The sequence below is a fragment of the Orbicella faveolata genome, unplaced genomic scaffold, assembly GCF_042242905.1.
Source record: "Orbicella faveolata isolate gen_17 unplaced genomic scaffold, um_ofav_v1 contig_34, whole genome shotgun sequence".
In the NCBI taxonomy this organism is placed as follows: Eukaryota; Metazoa; Cnidaria; class Anthozoa; order Scleractinia; family Merulinidae; genus Orbicella; species Orbicella faveolata.
Genome location: NW_028301563.1, coordinates 7,305,001 through 7,324,020, shown reverse-complemented (window position 1 = coordinate 7,324,020; position 19,020 = coordinate 7,305,001). Strand labels below are relative to the sequence as shown.

Here is a 19,020-nt window from a genome sequence, read left to right as displayed (position 1 = left end):
ATGTTACACTAAGCCTTTTTCAAGATAAAAATGTTGAAACCCAAGAAAATATCGGTGTCATATTTCACCCCTACTGATACCGCTCCATAACGGAGACTTTCCTTGTCCCCAAGGTGGCCGTTGTAGAGAGTTTCGACTTTATTACCGTTCATAAAAAAAACACACCCTTCCTATTGAACTTTAAAATATAGGTATATTGCTCCAGGTTTTCGGTATAGAAATGCGCCAGGGACATGACTGGGATGGAAAAAGAAGGTCTAGGAGGCACTAGTCTTAAATGGGTACGTGTTGAGAATTTACGTACATATTCACTCTTGTTACCGGTTCTTTTTTAAACCTATATAAACTATACAGTCGAACCTCCACTAACGGTCACCTCTCCAAAGTGAACTCCTCTCTACAACAGAAACATTTTTTATTTATCCCGGCAGACATTCCATACATTCGCTCTTATTTTTGCCTCTGAAATGCGCAAAATAAGGCTACAATACATAATGCCTAACTACTTTATACCACCTAATTATGGATGGGAAGTTCGCTACAATAGGTCAATAATTATAATAATAATAATAATTTTTTTAAAAACTTAAAGATTTACATAATAATAATATTATTAATATTATTAAGATAGCATAATATTATTATAATAATAATATTATTATAATAATAATATTATTATAATAATAATATTATTATAATAATAATATAATAATAATAATAATAATATAATAATAATAATAAAACAATCTCCTGGATGAGAGCAAGGACATCCTTCGCTTTACTAAGATCCGCACTAATCTGCCTAAGAGGTTCAAGAGCTAGAAGGAAAGTCTTTTGCGACTTTAAGAACATTGATATTGACGTTGAAGCCCAGGAGGGAGCCATTATGTAAACACTGTTGAAATAGGTTTTAATAGTTTATTTCTTTTATTTACTTTTACCTTGTAATATACCGATATTGACGTTGAAACTCAGGAGGGAGCCATTATGTAAACACTGTTGAAATAGGTTTTAATAGTTTATTTCTTTTACTTACTTTTACCTTGTATATACCAATTTGTATGGAATATGTTAATTAATGTTATGATGATGATAGTAGTATTAGTATTAGTTGTAGTAACAATGATATCATGATTAGATACGGAAACATGTTTTACAGGTTTAACAAACATCAAATTATGTAAATATTATAGCATTTTGTAAAGCTTAGCTCTAGTTTTTGTCACAATAAACACTCCTCTTTTTCAAAAAAATTAAATAATAATAATAATAATAATAATAATAAAGATCTTTCAACAGGGAGCCCACTTCACATACATGTGGTTTTCAGTGGGGCCCTGAAAAAAAAAAAAAACATTGTGAATTCTCAAGGTAAAATAAAGGAAAACTTTAGCTCTTCTGAGTATCCGATTTTTGGAAAGCGCCCATATTATTGTCTATATAGTTTAGCAGAAAGCAACAGGGGTGAATATGTATGTAAACTCACACCGCGTATCTAAGATCTGATGCCCTCTAGGTCTCCTTTGTCCTTTATGTATTCCAGCCCTATCACTGGTACATTTCTATTCAAAAAGTACGAACGACAAACGTGTATTTTAAAGGTAAAGAGGAAAGGTGTTTGCACAACTTTTGTGAACGCGGTAATACTTACCATTAATCTAGGTAGACATGCTGTGATAGCAGGACCCGCGCACGGCTCTGTCAGTTCGTCGAGTTCTGTCCTCTTGCAGAATTTAACAACACCCACTCCCCCTACATCCTTCAATTTCGTCCAAAAATGTTTATTTAGGCTGACAGTGCGAACCACGTTACTTGCACGAGCAAACAGTTTCACTCGCCGACATCTTCACCCAGTTTGGACACTTTGCAAGCGGCCGTTTGTCACGCAATCCACATTTGCCGGATGGTCTGAACTGGAACCAGCAAATAAAGTCAAGAACTCACTCAACTAACACCATGACAATTATTCGGACTGGCCAACAGAACGGTGAAGTCTTGGAATTTTAAAAGAGAACGAAGTCTGGAAACTTTGTAAGAAAGAAATCTGGACAGCGTAGTGCGATTGACGAAGAAGCCTTTGTGGTTTTTCTGTCTTGCTGCTTACGTTTTGTAGGTGGCCGCGGACGACTGTTGGAACACTCCAAGAAAAATGATGTCACAGTATGTGTTATATTCGGAGGTATGTACCATATTAGCTAAAGAAACGAACGATTCATTTACAAATCTGGTGGTAACAGACAGGGGCAATTGTATTCATAAGAATTGCAAGCACACGGGTGAATCATCTTGCTTATTCCACAAGTACAACGTTTCGACAGTTGATCATGAAGTTTCGTCAACTGCTCGCGCTTTGTTATCGGTATTACCTCGTCTCAGACCAGGATTTCAAGAAATGCTGCGATGAGACGGTTGTTTTTAAAGTAAAGTGTACCTGTCTACATGAAATGGTTGTGTTCGAATATTTACGCCAAACATGATGGATGCAACTGTAACCGATTGTTTACTCAAACTTCACGTTTCAAAATGTTTACTTCCACTTAAAGACAAGTTCGGTTGTGGCCATGGGTGTTCCACAAAAGTTAAAACTACCGATAGTGAACGAATAATGTGTGCTACAGTTGTAACCTTCAAGAAGAAACATACAGTAGGCGGAAGGAAAATCAGTTTCGGGCGATATGCACGTGCCGGTGATCGAGATAAATTTGCATAACAATCAAATCTACCAAGAGCAGCGTCTGGTTTAATTTAACTGCAAATGTTTGCAAAAGTGGTCAATCTAAAAGGGGAAAAAAAAAAAAAAAAAAACAGATTACAAGTATCCTTATTGACGAAAAAAGTTTCCATTCGCTTATTTTTGTTTTTGATGAAGGTAGCTGGCCAAGTGCCATGTTGGTGTCGCGAACGACGAATTTACGAAAATGTACCACACGTTTATGTCTCTCGACGGGTTAGTTTTTTCGGGCCGCGGAAGAGACCTTTACACATCATAATAAAGAGTATGGGCTTTCAGAAAATTTTAGTTTCGACTTCAAATTCAATGTACCAGTGGGCTTTTGATGGTATTGAAATTAGCTAAATTAGCCATTTCGCTCACGAGCTTCAATGAAGGTTCTAAAATATTATTAAACTTGGAGCTTTTGCTAATCAAATTAATGCTTTAGAAACGGCAAGACATGCACTATGAGCTACCCAAAGTATATTGATAGATATCATCGCGTTGATCTCTACGAGCGAAAAGAAAATGCACAATTTTCTGCCATTTTCGGCGGCGTCAGGCAGCTAAAATAGCGATTTTCAAACTTTCCTCGATTTCGAAAAAACTAAAGCGCTTCAGGACCTTTGAATGGTATTTTCGAAAACAAATCGCTATAATGGTTATTTGGGCAAAATATGAAGAAATCGAAAATTTCGCGACTGTCATCTCATTCTCGGTATTTACACGAACTGGCTCTTAAGTACATGGAAGAGCATACTCGACTGCTCGAGGCACTTTGCCGAATTTGTGGGGGAAAAAAGGGAAAAGAGAGGAAAAAAGACGTCGCTAAGTACGCGGAGAAATTAAACAAATTTGGCATGGAGGTCTCTGTGTTGGTGGATTCACCGACTGGTACCCCATCACTGGAGAGCCAACAGCCTGTTGAAAACCACCTACAGCACAGAAGTGGCAGCGAAACAGACGGGCCAGGGGTAGTGCAGTGATTCCCTGTAAATGATTCTATCGATATCCCAAGGAATGGCACAGAGAGTAGAGGAGATTGTTTGTGCTCATTTACCAGACGTTTAAGGGCCATGCAAGTTAAGGTTTGTAGGGGGGCATCGTACTCTTTTTTTGGCATTTTTTTTTTAAACTATACACACTGCAGCTGTTCCTAGTAGATGATGATTCTTTTCACCTCCCCATGAAGCTTGAATGTACCAGGAAGTAATATCTTTGCATAGTAATTATTATGAAAGCAAAGACTGAAAAAGTACAAGAGTTTAGAATGTAGTGTCGAATGTTGAACGTTACTAATTGTGAAACTAATGCAAAACATTAATTGATTGTGAACAGGAAACATATCAGTTTGGTTAAGAATATGTAATAAAATATAGAAAACATACGAGTCATCAGACCACTTGAGGACCCTCTCTTATTTAGTGAGAACTAATGTGTTAACTACATTCAAAATAAATTCATATTTTAAAACGAAAAATACATTTGTAATAATATTGACATCTGTGGGCAATGCAATAATCTTCTAAGCGCTTGTGATTTGTTTCAGGTCCTGAATTCTGCAAAGAAGCAAATTCAAGGTTGAGAGTACCTAAAGAGTAAATAAAATAAAATGGATTTCACTTTCAAGACTGAATTTGGTTTGTATACTTTAAATGAATATATAATAAACCCTTGGGACATGTGGATGGATTGTCAATGCTCCCTTGTTAACCTGTCCAGGAATTATATTTTGATATTTTGGGGTAAGTAACTTGTTAAAGTCAACAACTATATGTAAGCTTTCATAATTTAAATGTGGAAATCAGACATGATATCTTTTAGCACAGCAACAAATAGATACAAGAAATATTTGAAATAAATACCAAAATGGAGAAACTTCAGATTTACAAAAAATATATTAACAGAATTTTCGACTATCTCTGCATCTGACAACACTAAAATTTTGGCTACATTTTTCTAGCTTAGTTTATATTTTGTATAAAAGAACAATAATTTCTCACTCGTATGCGTTATTGACAATTCTGCTTCAATAATGATTTCATTTCCTCGATTTAGCCAAAATGTATAACGTTTTGGACATTTACAATTTATCGTTGCCGACATATAAGAACACGTGCGTGCTGTCGATTTCGGCCCGATAATCACTAGATAAGAGAAAGGCCTCAATTCTCATATCGATCATTTCTGTGCTTAGAAAAATGCAGAGTAAAGATGCCTACTGATTGTACGGTCTCTTTCCAAAGAATGATAACAGCAGCTCGTCAAACTTAGCCCGCATTGCGTTCCGTAATGCTTCCTTCGGTCCGAGGATCATCGTTATCTGGGTAGAATTGTCTGTGACATGGAACGCGAACACAAACTTTCCTTTTATTTATAATTTGCGAGATAAATATATACCTACTGAGGGCCCGCATTCATGGTATTGGAAAGTATTCGCGACTCTCTTTGTCCGCCATCTTGAATCTCTTGGTTTGTTATGAAACACAACACTTCAACCAAAACACGCATTATCATTGGTTGAAACGTGAGTTTCGTGACATCACAGCCATCCCAATATATCGGTATATCCCGGACTACTTATACCACGTGGCAACGAATCAAATTAGCATACCACACAGATACCCCAACGCGGAAAATATCATGTGGTTATAGTATCGCGCTTTCAATTTGATTCGAAAGGAAAGAAATACACGCTCCTCGGGCCGGGAGGTCTTGTTAAAGGTAACATTGAATTACACTGAGTTTATAGAGGGTACAAAAAGTACCCTATTAATTTTAAAACTGTACCGCCGTTCTTGTACTCGAGAGCGAACTTCGGGAAATGATTTCCCAATCTGAAGGTGGATTTCTCTAGTCCTACGCAACACTGATGCATTTGTAGTATTGAAGCGTTTCGCTCGAGTAAAACGTCTTCTTTCTTTCATTAGCTGTCAGTTGCTTGGTTAAAGCAATTTTTCGATCATTTACCCGGTAATCGGGTACGGTTTTTGCATGGAGTTGTTTATAGCCTGCCCGCCGGTCTGAAATTTTGACACGTTTTCCACGGAATGCCATATTAAAGCTCTCAAACAATCTATGATTGTTTGGAAAATCTAAGGGATACCGATTTCGTTTTTGGTTTCCCATTTAATTCAGAATTTTCTGAGGTTGAGTATGAGTGTACTAAATTAAAATCGCCATGTCCTCGGCCCGGCCTATTCTCGACATCTACAATTTATAGTCGGAGTCATAGCCTGAAAGTTTTGTACAATTTCGACAGAACAACTTAGCAATGGGACCTCCTGAGATTATTTTACCATCTTTCAGAAATGGCAAGCGATTCTCAAAACTGTGGACGAATCTTCGGAGCAATCACTTCATGGTCATTTGTGTCAGACTCACTTTGATAAAAGATTGGGTGACTTGCCAGTGTTCTGCTTCCGTTTCTTTTGATATCACAAGATCACAAAGCTTTATTGTTTTCATTACATTCCATGTTATCTAAGTATCATAATAATTGGAGACCTTAGTAAGTTTCGGTTATTCATAGCGCGACATGTCAGGGAGATTTTCTCTTTTCAGTCCTCCACTCCGATAACGGCCACCACACCGCACGATTCTCGGAATCGAAATCGAAACCGCTGCATCACCATTACAGAAAAACCACATTACGTTTACGGTGTATACCAGAGAAATTTTAAAGTTATATCATTGATTCCCCGATTAGTCCTCGTCGTTTTTCGAATAGTCTTCACCTATCCGGCCCAAATACCGACTATGTTCTTGAGTAATCGCAGAATACCCTCTCACTGCTGGAGAAAATCATCGTCAAGGCAACGACTGTCACTCCTTCTATACTACAAGTAGGGAGCTTAATTGAGAAAACCACGACGGCAACGGCAAAGTCGCTAAACAAAAGGTTTAATGAGGAGAACAATGGCTGTGCACGTGCGTTATGATTCTTGGTGCATTTCTTTGCCGTCCTCTGCAAAACAACAACGTCAACGGCCAAATTCTGCGTTGTCTGGAGAACGTGAACCACGACGACTAATTTTTCACATTTACAGTGTTTTTGTAATTCCTTGCAAGAGATCTCATCGATATGGAGACGGTATGGCAGCCTTGAAGCAGTGATATCTGCAAATGTTGTATGTCTAAAGAAAGACTACTCTTAAAGAATGAATTCTTTTTCTAATGATGCATCCGGTTACTAATTAGACTCCTTATTTCTACATGCAGGATTCGCTACATGCAGATGAGCGTTCGAAGCCAGGATACAAGTGAGAGGGAAAAAACCACCAGCTACAAAATACGCCTGTCTCAACATGTTTTGCTTTGAATAATACAATATTGTTCCCCGCGTTATTTCGTCAAAGCTGTTGCGAAGCATTCTGAGTTCATCATATCACAGGCTGGTGACCAGAAAATCAAGCCGAGCATGTTTTGCTGTAAGTTGGCACCTCGAAGACAACGCAACCTAACAAACAAAGGATTGGCAGTCAATTGTACCTTTTCAAAGGAAAAAAGGATATAGTTCTTGATCCAATTTTATAAGCCTAAAACTCATACAAAGTTCCATACAAACTCTCACAGTACTCTCTGGATACCTACTTAGTGTGTGTGCTTGGTTTAGTCGGTCCCACAGTAGCGGAGAGGACATCCAGGGGTAGGAAACAACTTGTAGACAAGGTAGAAACTACAATTCTTTATGTGAATGATTTGGTGTCTGGGGCAACAATCAGTTACAACATATGGCGACCTAAAACAGACTTTTATGCTCAGGATATTGAATGTGAAATCTAAAGGTTTGTGGACACTCATTCGGTAATCTTGTTCCTGCAGCTCCTTGAAAACGATACGGGGCGTCAGGGCTGGACAGCAATTGATAACCGTCACAAAATAGATTCGAAGATTCTGTATAGTTAATATTTCTATCAGAGCTGTTTAGGGCTTCGTGTTGATGGCATGAATCAACTAAAGGAAAAAACAAACACCAAACAAAGAAAAAAAAAACAGGAAACGAGAAAAGAGAGTGAGTTGAATTGTTCTAGGCATAAACTGTGAACTGATTTCGTTTCATCATCACGTTTACAGTTTGTTTCTTATTTAATTTTGATGTTACGAAAGAATTGGTTCATAGCGGAGCTTCAGCTCTGGAAGCGCGTCAGAGGAGCACCATGGGTAGAGATTTTTCGTACACCATCAAGCCGAGAAAATTTGGTTATAACGTCCGCGTAAGAGCAAGCGAGCGTCCGTCCGTACAGACATTGCGAGAGGGGGAGAAAATCACATGGATCAACTAGAAAAATCAAACCTGTCTGGTGTGTTTAGAGACTTAAAGAAAGGGTAAAAACGGTAAAATGTGGTTGATTCATTGATCAATCAATCAAAAACATTAGTTCATTTCACTCCTCACAAATTTTGCTTGGCGTTTCTGCCTGAAAAATTCACACTGAAGCGAATTGCCAAATTGCGGTAAGAGACTCTTTGTAGAACCCTTCGTCGCGTTTTCTATAAAAAACCGTAACGTTGCTTCGGCGAGATATCTTCAATAGGAGTTGTTAAGTCTTCCTGGTTTGAAACCATGCTGTGAGACACTTAATAAAATTTCATTGTTTTAATTTCGCTAATCCCTAAGCAGTGATACTTGAGTTGCATGCTTTGTCGTAGGTTCAGTTGTTTAAGTTGCATATTGTAAACTAATAGTTTTCTCACGTTTTTCACCCATATAAAACTCATGTCTAAAAAAAAATAAAACTGTATTTGTAAATACTGTCAGGCGAGTTTTGCTGGTTGCGAACGTAACAGGAGTTGTTATATTTGACGCTTGGATATTGTGTTAGACTACGAGTAGCCCCTCTTTCGCTTTTTTCGCCGTGCGTGACGCGGTAGAAAAACGCGGGAAGAAAATCGTTTCCCCTCAACCTCAATGACATTGAGGGTCTCGGGGAAACAAAACTCACTGTTTCCCTTGGTGCCAGTCATAAAGTGCTTATTTTTGCACTCAGATTCAATGGCAGAAAATTAATGATACCCTCATTGTAAAACATTGCAAAGAGTGTGTGGAAGAGAAACTAATGATGTTTTGTTTAATTGTAAAATTCTCTTTGCTCAGGTGATCAATATGTCACCTGCTTAAGCTCTGTGTCTTAAGAGTAAGGGAAGTATCATTAATGGTTTTAAACATTCATAACCTTACAGTGTGTGCTTTTTTAATATGCCATAGTCATTTATATGGTTTATGGTTGGCTGCAGTATCAAGCAACTCTCCCTTCTGTCAGTAGTCATCATATCTTCTCAGGCTTGCACAACTTCTAATACTCTTAACTCTTACTTTAAGCCTGGCTAAGCGGGGTGGTGAGTTGGGGGTTAAGCACAAGCTTCTAGTGTCAACATTATGCAGTATCATTCTTATCCTTTTGAAACAATTCTGTCTCACAGACGCACTTTTAAAGTTATGGAGACATGAGGGACTCTGAGGATTGTACAAGGTGAGAGTATTGCCTGTCAAAAAATCTCATATTGCTGTTGTAAAGTTTTTTGTGAATATGATCTTTTCCTCAAGTTTCAGTTACGGCGACCATAATGATTTATGAACACTTGCGCTTGGGGCTCCAGTAGGTGTATGTTACTTTGAAGGTGTGGCACTGAGCATTACCATATTGCTGTAAGATACTGCAGTATGACCTTTTATATTATTAATGCTGATGATCATTGTCGTCACATTATTTAACAATTAAAGAGGCCTAAGCCGTGTAAAATTACACAGTGATAAAACACGACGGGCATTGGAGAACTCAAGGCAGGCGACTGCTTTCTACATTTCTCAAGTGTTCTCAAATGCCCGGTGTGTTTTATCACAGTGTACTTTTACATGGCTTAGGCTTGATCATTTGCTTTATGATATAGAAGTAATGTGGCGAAAAACATTAAAACACGCTTATCTATGTTTTGTACTCTGATAAAAGATCGGTTTTCGACCAATCAGAGCGTGCGCAGGTATAAAAACTGATAATCGAGCCAAGTTGAGCCTCTCTAGTACAGGTGACAAAGGGCCAAACTGAGTGCCCATGTTATGGTAGTGTCTGTATCATAAAGGGGGAGATTCTATGAATTCTGATTTATCTGATGACCGTATTGTTTAAGTGTCTCTGAGGAGGAGTGTGACGGTATTTGATGTGGTTCAATTTTAACTTTGGTTTAATTTTGTATTTTACATTGTTCTGGTGTATTCACGATAATATTATGACTACCGTAATGCAGGTCAAAGAAAGTAAAATATCAAATTTTACGAAGACTAGAATTGAACGAAGTTAATAGAGGGGTATGGTTATGAGATCCAAATTTTAAAGTTCTTTGTTGTTTGTTTTTGTTCGCTTTTTTGGCCTTGACCTTGCACAAAACACAATAATTTTTTACTACTGACCGAGGAACTGACCAATAGAAACGATTTTGCTGCGTAATTCATGCATAGTGTATGAGCGCAAAACAAAAGATTGTGCGCGCGCGGTCGTGGACCTTCCAATGTAAATCTTGGCATTTTTGTTTGCTCCTTTGATGTTTTCCGGGCTTCATAACCATTCCCCTCTGTTAACTGTGAATTGAACCACGGCATATACATTCAAAATAGACCTGTTAATACTTTTTGAGAATCTGCAAGCCTCTTCACGTAAAGTTTGTTTGATCTGCAGGGGTATGCACCGGGACTTGTTGGTGTTTCACATGGAGTACTGCAGTTTATGGCATATGAGGAACTTAAGCAGGGCTACAGCCAGTACTTTGGAACACCAATCAATAAGAAACTGTAAATAAATGTCATTGTTTGAATATGCATTTGAAACCTTAAGACTAAGATTGAAGCAAAGGTACTCGAACAAAACATGCAAGCAGACATTCAAACACATTATTAAAATAAGTCTGCAGTGCTTACAAGTGTGGATTACAAGCTAACTACTTGAAAGGAGAACAAACTGAATTATCTTGAAAAAAAAAATGGAAGACACCAAGCCTTTAAGGCTAGTATAAGTGTTAATAAATGGCCTGTAGTGGATTTCAAAAATAACCCTTAACTCTCTACTCAGAACTTAGCATATACATGTAGGTCAGTGATACTAGAAGCTGTGAATATGATATGTTTTAGGGAATAGTATTTAAATGTAATTCTGTTCATTTAGAGGCTGAAATAATGCATCTAGAACGTGGCTCAATTATTACTTTTTTCCTAGAACTCCACAGAATATCTCATAATTGCGTCATTGTCAAAAATCTTTGCCGCCACTGCAACGTATCCCTATCAAGTGGTCAGGTCAAGGCTTCAGGTAAGGACTGATCAGGCATTGTTTGATGTCATTCAAAATGGCGCATCACTTCCCATGTAAAGCTTTTTAGACCAGAGGGCGTTTCAAGAGCAGTGGGTCATGGAATATATTGTATGGCTTTGTAGGACTGGTAACCAGTCTAGAGGAGGTTACCAAGGGAGGCACAGTATTCCAGAATGTGTGGTGTTCAACTGTTGAACGAAACTATTCACACTATTTTTTGCCGTCAGAGTATCTTTTAGGGTACACTCTCGAGAAGAAATAAAAACAGAAAGTAACAAGAAAAATATTGTTATTTCCGATTTTCCGTGTTAAATGGTATCTTTTGGGGGTCGAATAAAGTTCGAGCCACGCGTCTTTGGAAGAACAGACCTTATTTTAGAGAACAGATTCAAAAGAGAGCGGTGTTTGCTGAGAGGAGGGCTCTATATTAAGTCACGATACCTGAACTGAACTATTGCAATTGTCAATTTTCTAATTTTAAGAATCATTACACAATGGCCTAGTACAAAGGAGCAGTGAACATACGAAAAACGTTCAGGTGAGAGTCGAGTCGAGATCTCTTACGCAGCGAGAAACAATGAAATTAAATAGTAAATGGTTATTGTGTTCGACTTAAGCTAACAGTGGATGTCTGTTGACTGTCTTTAAGTTGCACTCTCCTCTAACAAATTAATTGTTGAACAGTGTGGCTATGGACATCTTCAGTAGAACAACAAGGGAAGGAGACTCCTCTCTTGCCCCTCACGCCTGAAAAGATATAAGGCCCAGAAGGCTGAAAGTTCTTCCCCCTCCCCCCTCTCCCCTCTCCCCCGTTATTGGAGCCACAAAGGGTCCATCCTTACTTCGGGGCCTAAGCGGGCAAGAGAGGTCCATCTTAACTTCGCTTTTCCATCGATCACGTCGTCTGTGTTAATAGATCAGTAGTACGTACATGTAGTTAATGAAATTTTCGGCGCTATCAGATGCGGCTTGAGTTAAAAGTTCCTGAATTTCCAAATCCAGGCAAATGGTACGCAAATGTCCTACCAAAGTGTCTGGAAATTCCGAGAACTGTTAAATTTTCGAAAGCGAACCAGCATTCAACTAAGAAATTCGAAAAAAAATTATGCGTGCAAAATAAAATGGAACGGAAATCCGCGGGGAGAAACTCGACAAAATTTGGGCATACCAAACTCTGGAAATTATGAAAACTGCTGTTCCACTCGGGAATTGCCGGTCTGGAAATTTGAACCGAAATTTTGGATGTAGCGGAAAGCACGCTCCATTAAAATGCATTTATACAACCGACACTCTCCGGGGGGTACTCCCTTACATGAGCTATATAGGTATGTGCAGCCCCAAAGGGTATGGTTTGTGAGCCGTTTTGGTCATAAGTAAGTATCGATTTAAGCTGATTTCGGCCATTTTGGTCATAAACAGGGTATGGTTTTTCCGCTTTAGCCTTGATATGGGTATGTTTTTAAGAAGAAGCCTGCACTTTTTCATCATTATCGAAAAGAAAATTAGCAAAAGCCCTTCACAAATTATGTTTACAGTAATTTTACATTGGTCTGAACTAGGGAACTGAAACAGGTCTGAAACAGCGTTTTAAGTTAAGGGCCAGGTCATAAATAGGGTTTCGAATTTTTGGTCAGGTCATAAATAGGGTAGTGAATATTGCAGAATTTGAGTCATAAATAGGGTACGGGTTTTAGGAAGTGGGCCACACACCCCCACCCAATTTTTCTGGGATTACCCCCCCCCCCCCCCCCCGGGGGCAGACACTTTTAGAAGTAGAGAATTATTAGAATTACTCGTCAGAATCAGCAGAGGGACGCTTATTCAAACCCAGCAGGTGTCTTAAGCTTGTCTGGGTAATGCGAGGCGTGTCACTGTAGTTATATTATTGTCGTCTTAACGTGACATCTTCCTTCGTGTTCCATTTCAAAATTATAGATACGAAGGGGTGAAAGGATTTTACAAGGGACTGGTTCCTAATGTTCTGAGGTAAGATGAATTTTTGACATATACAATAATCCCAAATTACCACAATTACCACAAAGTCTGAGAACATGCATTCTTGTTTGCGTCTCCCCGCGTTGTTGTCAAATCCCAGTAATAGGGACCAGGATTGCAGTTTGGGTCATTCTTGCTGGCGTGACGGTATCACAGTACAGCATGCATGGTAGGCTTTTGTAGAACACAGTGGAATAGATAATGTATCTACTTTACTCGGGTGTCCGTATTGAGCGGGTTCTCATAACAGACTTAGCGAACACATGTTTTGTCGATGTGTAAATAAATCATAACTTTATTTCTCAGTGCCGATGTATTTAGCTTAACAGAGCTAGTTGAGGACGCTCTAAATTACAATTTATTGTAACAGAAAAAATGGCAAAAAGTATTGAGTATAAGCCTATCTTATGTAAAATTATATACATAAAAATTTACTGAATTAAAATCTACTTCCAAAATATCTATTTAGTCTATGTAACTGAAGAACAAAAATACAAATGTCTCGCACTCAATTTAAAGTCAAGTGCAAGAGCGTCAATACTCATTTATTATAGTAAGTTTAGTGAAATTAAAAGCTTTCATTTTCTAACAGATTAGAATTGGTGCATAATATATAATATCTGCAGTACTCAGATAACCAGTGTTTGTAAAACGCGGTCAACTTTGTATATGAACTTGTCACTTGAGATACAGAAAAATGTCCGTTGTCGCTATTAAGCGGTCTCTTTATCTTATCTCCTTATCTCCTTGTCATTATTATTGAGAGCAGCGGAAAAAAAAAAAAAGAAATTAAAAACTTAGTTGAGTTTTGACTGAGCTTCAGAGTTCGCGTGTTTTTTAAAGGCGCAATAATTCAACGACTCTTTCACTTGACGTGGTTAACAACGTTTGAAACAAAGACACCAGTGAAAGAAAAAGCAAAAATAATTAAATGTCACAAGCAAACACAGACAACAAAGCAGCAAGATGGAAAAGGAAATAAAAACAAAACAAACAAACAAACAAAGAAAAGAAGCAAACATTAAAACAAGATAACAAGCATGCAAACTAGGAAACAGACATCAAAACAAGCAAAGGAACAAACAAGCAAAGTAACAATAAACAAACAAACAAACAAACACGAAAACTAGGAAACACGAAAAAAATATATTACCAACAAACAAGCCAACTCGAAACTAAATTCTGAAGTCAATAAACAATCAAAGAAGCACTGAACTAGCAACTGTCTGTCCTTATTATTAATAATTTTTTGTTTTTGTTTTTCAGGGTGACTCCAGCTTGTGCCCTTACCTTTATGGTGTACGAAAACGTAATTCACGCTCTAATGCCGTCCAGTTAGCATCGAGGGAATTAATAGTGAAATAGAAAATGCCAGAGCAGTCTGAACGATTTTCTTTATACTTCAAATGTTCTAACTGGACCCTTGGTTTGAGGAAAAGGATTTGGTTGGGTTAGTTAGTGGCCATTGTTCAGGAAAAATCTAGAAATGGGTGCATACTTTTTTTTTACCGCAGTTTTAATATTAAAGAACAGCTACAAATGATAAGCAAAGAGGTGAAAAACTGTCAAGAGACATTGTAATGGAGCTGGAATTTCGTCCGGTTTGATGCAACAACAAGCCTTATTGCTCGAAGCATGTTCTTATTGGTCGTTCGTTGGTTACATGGTTGATTAACAACTTGAGTCTGGTATGGTCGACTCAGGCTGAATATTATCAATTTTGACATTGAACGATCTTTGGAATGCCTCTAAATTAGTATTATTAGTAAAGTGTTGTACATGATATACTTCATTCCGCGCGACATCACTCGAGTGAGTGTAGAGTCACATGTACTATAGTACTACAGTTTTACAGCAAGGATACAATTGGAAATAAAAAGGAAAATCCATTAAAAAAAATTCCTGCGCAGCTTGCACTCTCCCCTTCTAAAACGGAAGAATGATGGAGAACAAACAAAAAATCCAGCTGTAAAGAAGATATTTTGACCGAAAATTGTTAACCCTGTGCCCCTCATCTCCCATGATTTCCACAACATGAAACAATCTGTGTAGAAATACTTGTACGCCGTGAGCGACGGTCGAACTGAGTCTTCAAAGGTCCAGCATTGAGGCATCATCCCACAATATAACATTGCCTTTAATAAACCTTTTCTGCTTGGGCGGTTTGTTTTCCCATAACAGACCACGTAATATTCTCTAGAGAATTGTTCTTTCATCCATGTAAAAAAATTATTTATTCACATACACGGGGCAATTTAAAAATTTGAAAGGAAGAATTCTCAAGACTGTCATCACATGGTCTGAAATGGGGCAACAAACCGCCTAGTCGAAAAAGGTCTAATGCTAAGCAAATTCCTTCGCTAGTTCCATTTCCTTGTTTTTCTTGTACCCGGGCCTGTTAGTAATCGAAAAGAAAGTAAACGTAACAGCTGTCACTCAATGTCTAGGTTTTACAGTAACGTCATTTGAAACTGGATTAGTCAGTGCTGCAGTAACGGGCGTTACAATGCCGTTGGTGAACCAACTTGTAGATGTAGTAGGAGCCGCAGTTCTTTACTTGAATGGGGAAGAATATGGCACAACAGGCACGCTTATTAATACAGACGTTTCTTGTGACTTTACCCTCAGCCACTGTAGGATGACCACCACTCAACCAGATAGGAAAGGAGGCATCACAACGGAACATCGGTGGACATGTGGTCACCATTTTTGTGCCTGCAGCTCCTTGGAAGCGGTACCAGCCATAGAGTGTACTGTCACATTTTTCGTTTACTGTCACGTAGTCGTATTTTCTTTTTCCATCTGTCAGATTTTGGTAATTTTGCCAGTGACATACATCGACTAAAGGAAATACAGAAATGTGTAAATAAATATATGATAAACACAGAAAGACATTTGAACAAGTACGAAAAAAGTAAATCAATGGAATACGTAATTAAGAATTGATTCATGTTTTAGCGTGCATCATAGAGTTGCTCGATGCGCAGTCAAGAGAAACTCTAGCGTCTTTAATGCTCTCCGATTTTTCGTTTGGCGTATGAAATACATAAGAGAACTAAATTTCCATTGCTGTAAATCACGTGAAATAGGAAGAGGTGTACTAATAGAACATCGTCGTATTCTCGGTATTGGACTGGAACTGCAACCATTAAAAAATTGTTTTGGAAAATAATCATAGCCGTAATATCTACAGAATGAGTGTCGGCACCCCCATTCCCCCTTTCAATGTTGGAAAATGGTATAATGCAAACTTGTCTTGGACTAAAGTGTTATGTCAACATTACACAGGGGTAGGGAGGGGCAAAATGCGAAAAGAATGACGATTTCTAACGCTTGTGACCATGGTTGTAGCTTGCAATGGAGGCTCGCGTGGGGGAATATCATTCAAAGGAGATTAAAGTCATTTGCATTTGAAAATACTCCCCGCGTTAGCCGCAGTCACAAGCTACAATCATGGACAAAAGTCTTGGGACAAATTTGCCCTTTTGGCGCTTTTGCTCACACGCCAGAGGCGAATACAACTTCACCTGCCTAACCTCGCCCGCCACCTCCCATACAATGTTAAAAACTAGTACCTGCAATTTCACCTGATTTTCAACATTGTGTTGGGTGGGGAGGGGGGACAGCAACGCGCTTTTAAAGGATATAGCAGCGTTTTTTTTTTTTTGTTTTTTTGTTTTTTTGTTTTAAATTTCAATTATAAAACACGGAAAATTCGTCACATTACATAAGTGTTCCAAGGAATTTTGTCCACGATTGTAATTCCAGTCCAACACCGAGAATACGGAAATGGCCAATTGAGGTGTGTCTTACACATAATGGGGGATGGAGCGGATAGCGGCCAGTTTGTCCTGCATCGTTCCACGAGGCAAGTTCGTCAACCCTGCGCCAAAGTCGGAAGACCGAGGAATCACTCTTCATCTAATGTTTAACCTTCGCGTTGTTGGACATGGGTGATCCTAACAGGAGTGTAGGACCCCAGCTGACATAGCTCTAGGGGTCATAGAGACGAACAAACCACCTCGGTTCGGTTAGGTGGTTACCCCATTCAGAGTAGCATATTTTAGGAGATCGATTTGTCTTCTGAGGTTTCTCGAGCGACCAATCTTCTCCGTCTATCCATTCGTGTCCCTCGCGCTCAAACATCGAGTTGTTTGTCTCTGTTTTCCGAACAGATCAATTCCTGGTAATACAGTATAATCTGGTTTCACATGTTTTGTAACAGTTGAATATATACAGTGGAACCTCGATTTAACGAAGTCGCTGGGGACCGGTCAAATTTGTTCGTTAAGTCGAGGGTTCGTTATTTATATCGAAAACCTCGATATAACGAAATGAGGGGAAACGACCAAAATGTTCGTTATATCGAGGTCATAGTTAATGACTGATTTGTAACACAGGTGACTTCTGTCACGCAATTCAATGCAATTTTCGTCAGCCAGAAGTGCCGCGTTTTGAGGTGCAATTCATTAAGCATGGTGACTTTCAGTATCAACTATTTTCACTTTTGAGCAGACGTGCAGCTTTTGTTTACAAAAAACGACACTTTCAGAGTAGCGATTTAAAAATGTTACAACATAGAGGTTGTACAGAAAACTGTCCATGTAAACAAGGAAACGGGCTTTAGTGTTGTTATGTTGCACTACCCAACATTTCCGGTTTTCAAAGAAGATAGAGGAGAAGTTAATGGATGTCGAAATACTATAGTACCAATGTCTATGACATATAATAAGCCGTTGACTGAATGGTTGCTGTCTCTTTACCATAAGGATTACAAGGATTTGTTGACTGTTGATCTGTTCAGCGTTTATCTTCTGTCGCATGTTGACATTGTAATTCGTGATATCGAGGTAGATTTTGCGTTTGGGCTTCCGGATTATGTTCGTTATATCGAAGAATTCGTTATATCGAGGCTCTATTCCATACATTTTACTGTAACTTTGGCCGGGACATAGAATATCGTTCGTTATGTCGAGGACCTCGTTAAATAGAGGTTCGTTAAATCGAGGTTCCACTGTAATATATAATGGCAATGTGTAGACAAATAAACAAACTGACGAGTTGTGAAATACGAATGAATGAATGTTTTAGCTGAAAGATAGGCCGTAACAGGATTTGTTATATTTGACGCTTGCATATGGTGTTAGACTACGAGTAGTACCTCTTTCGCTCAGTCCGTCGTGCGTGACGCGAAAGAAAACCGCGAGAAGAAAATAGCCGCGCGAGTTCACGCGGCCGTTTTTTTCTCGCTGTTTATTTACGGTCTCGCTCGACGGACTGAGCGGACTAGGCGGACTAAGCGAAAGAAGAACTACTCGTAGTCTAATACTCGTTGAAAGTATGGCTGAGTGGGGTACGAACGCGCGCGCATTAATAAATTTGTATTGCAGTGCATATCCAAAATAGCGATAAATTGGCCTGCCATCAGCCAATCACAACGGATCGCGAGTTATGTCACAGTCATATAATGATATCAATAAATCATAATAAATACATGATTAAACGTTCATAATTATCTTTAGTTAATACACACAGGTTTCTGCGTTCCTTTTGATAAGTTAAATCATACTTTTTCAGAGCCAAAAAAGAATAAAATAATAAATGCAACCACACTTTATAAATCACAATCTACATAGTTCGGTTTCACATCACCTCAGCAAAATTCAAAAGTTCTCGAAATCACTGTCACGAAGTCACTGTCACTAGCTAGCGGTCGAAGGGTCTTGTTTCAACACAGTATTTCCTATGGAAATAGGCGTTTTTGATTTTGAGACACCCTAATTCAATACGCGCTCATCCACACCCTAGCTTTGCAAGTGCGTGAGGTCCTGTCAAACAGCCTTCTCAACTGACAGCACAACCGACTCTTCTTCCACCGAGTTTTCTTCCGCCGATTTTCATCAAAATAACAGTGTGGTGGTGGCTCACGACAAGACTGGAGATTTCCTGGAGTCCGTCTTCAGCAACTGCACTCTGCACATTATGTGAATATCATTGTCAACAATCCAA

General features: G+C 38.6%; 2 long non-coding RNA genes across 2 annotated transcripts in view; both read left to right on the top strand.

Moving 5' to 3' along the window:
• The window catches only part of LOC149104480 (uncharacterized), a 193,773-nt gene that overhangs the window by 99,145 nt on the left and 75,608 nt on the right, over positions 1–19,020 (top strand). The window lies entirely within an intron of this gene.
• On the top strand, positions 12,900–14,813 carry LOC149104489 (uncharacterized). The gene is made up of 2 exons (XR_016201294.1): positions 12,900–13,002; positions 14,278–14,813. It is a non-coding gene; the product is annotated as an uncharacterized LOC149104489 (long non-coding RNA).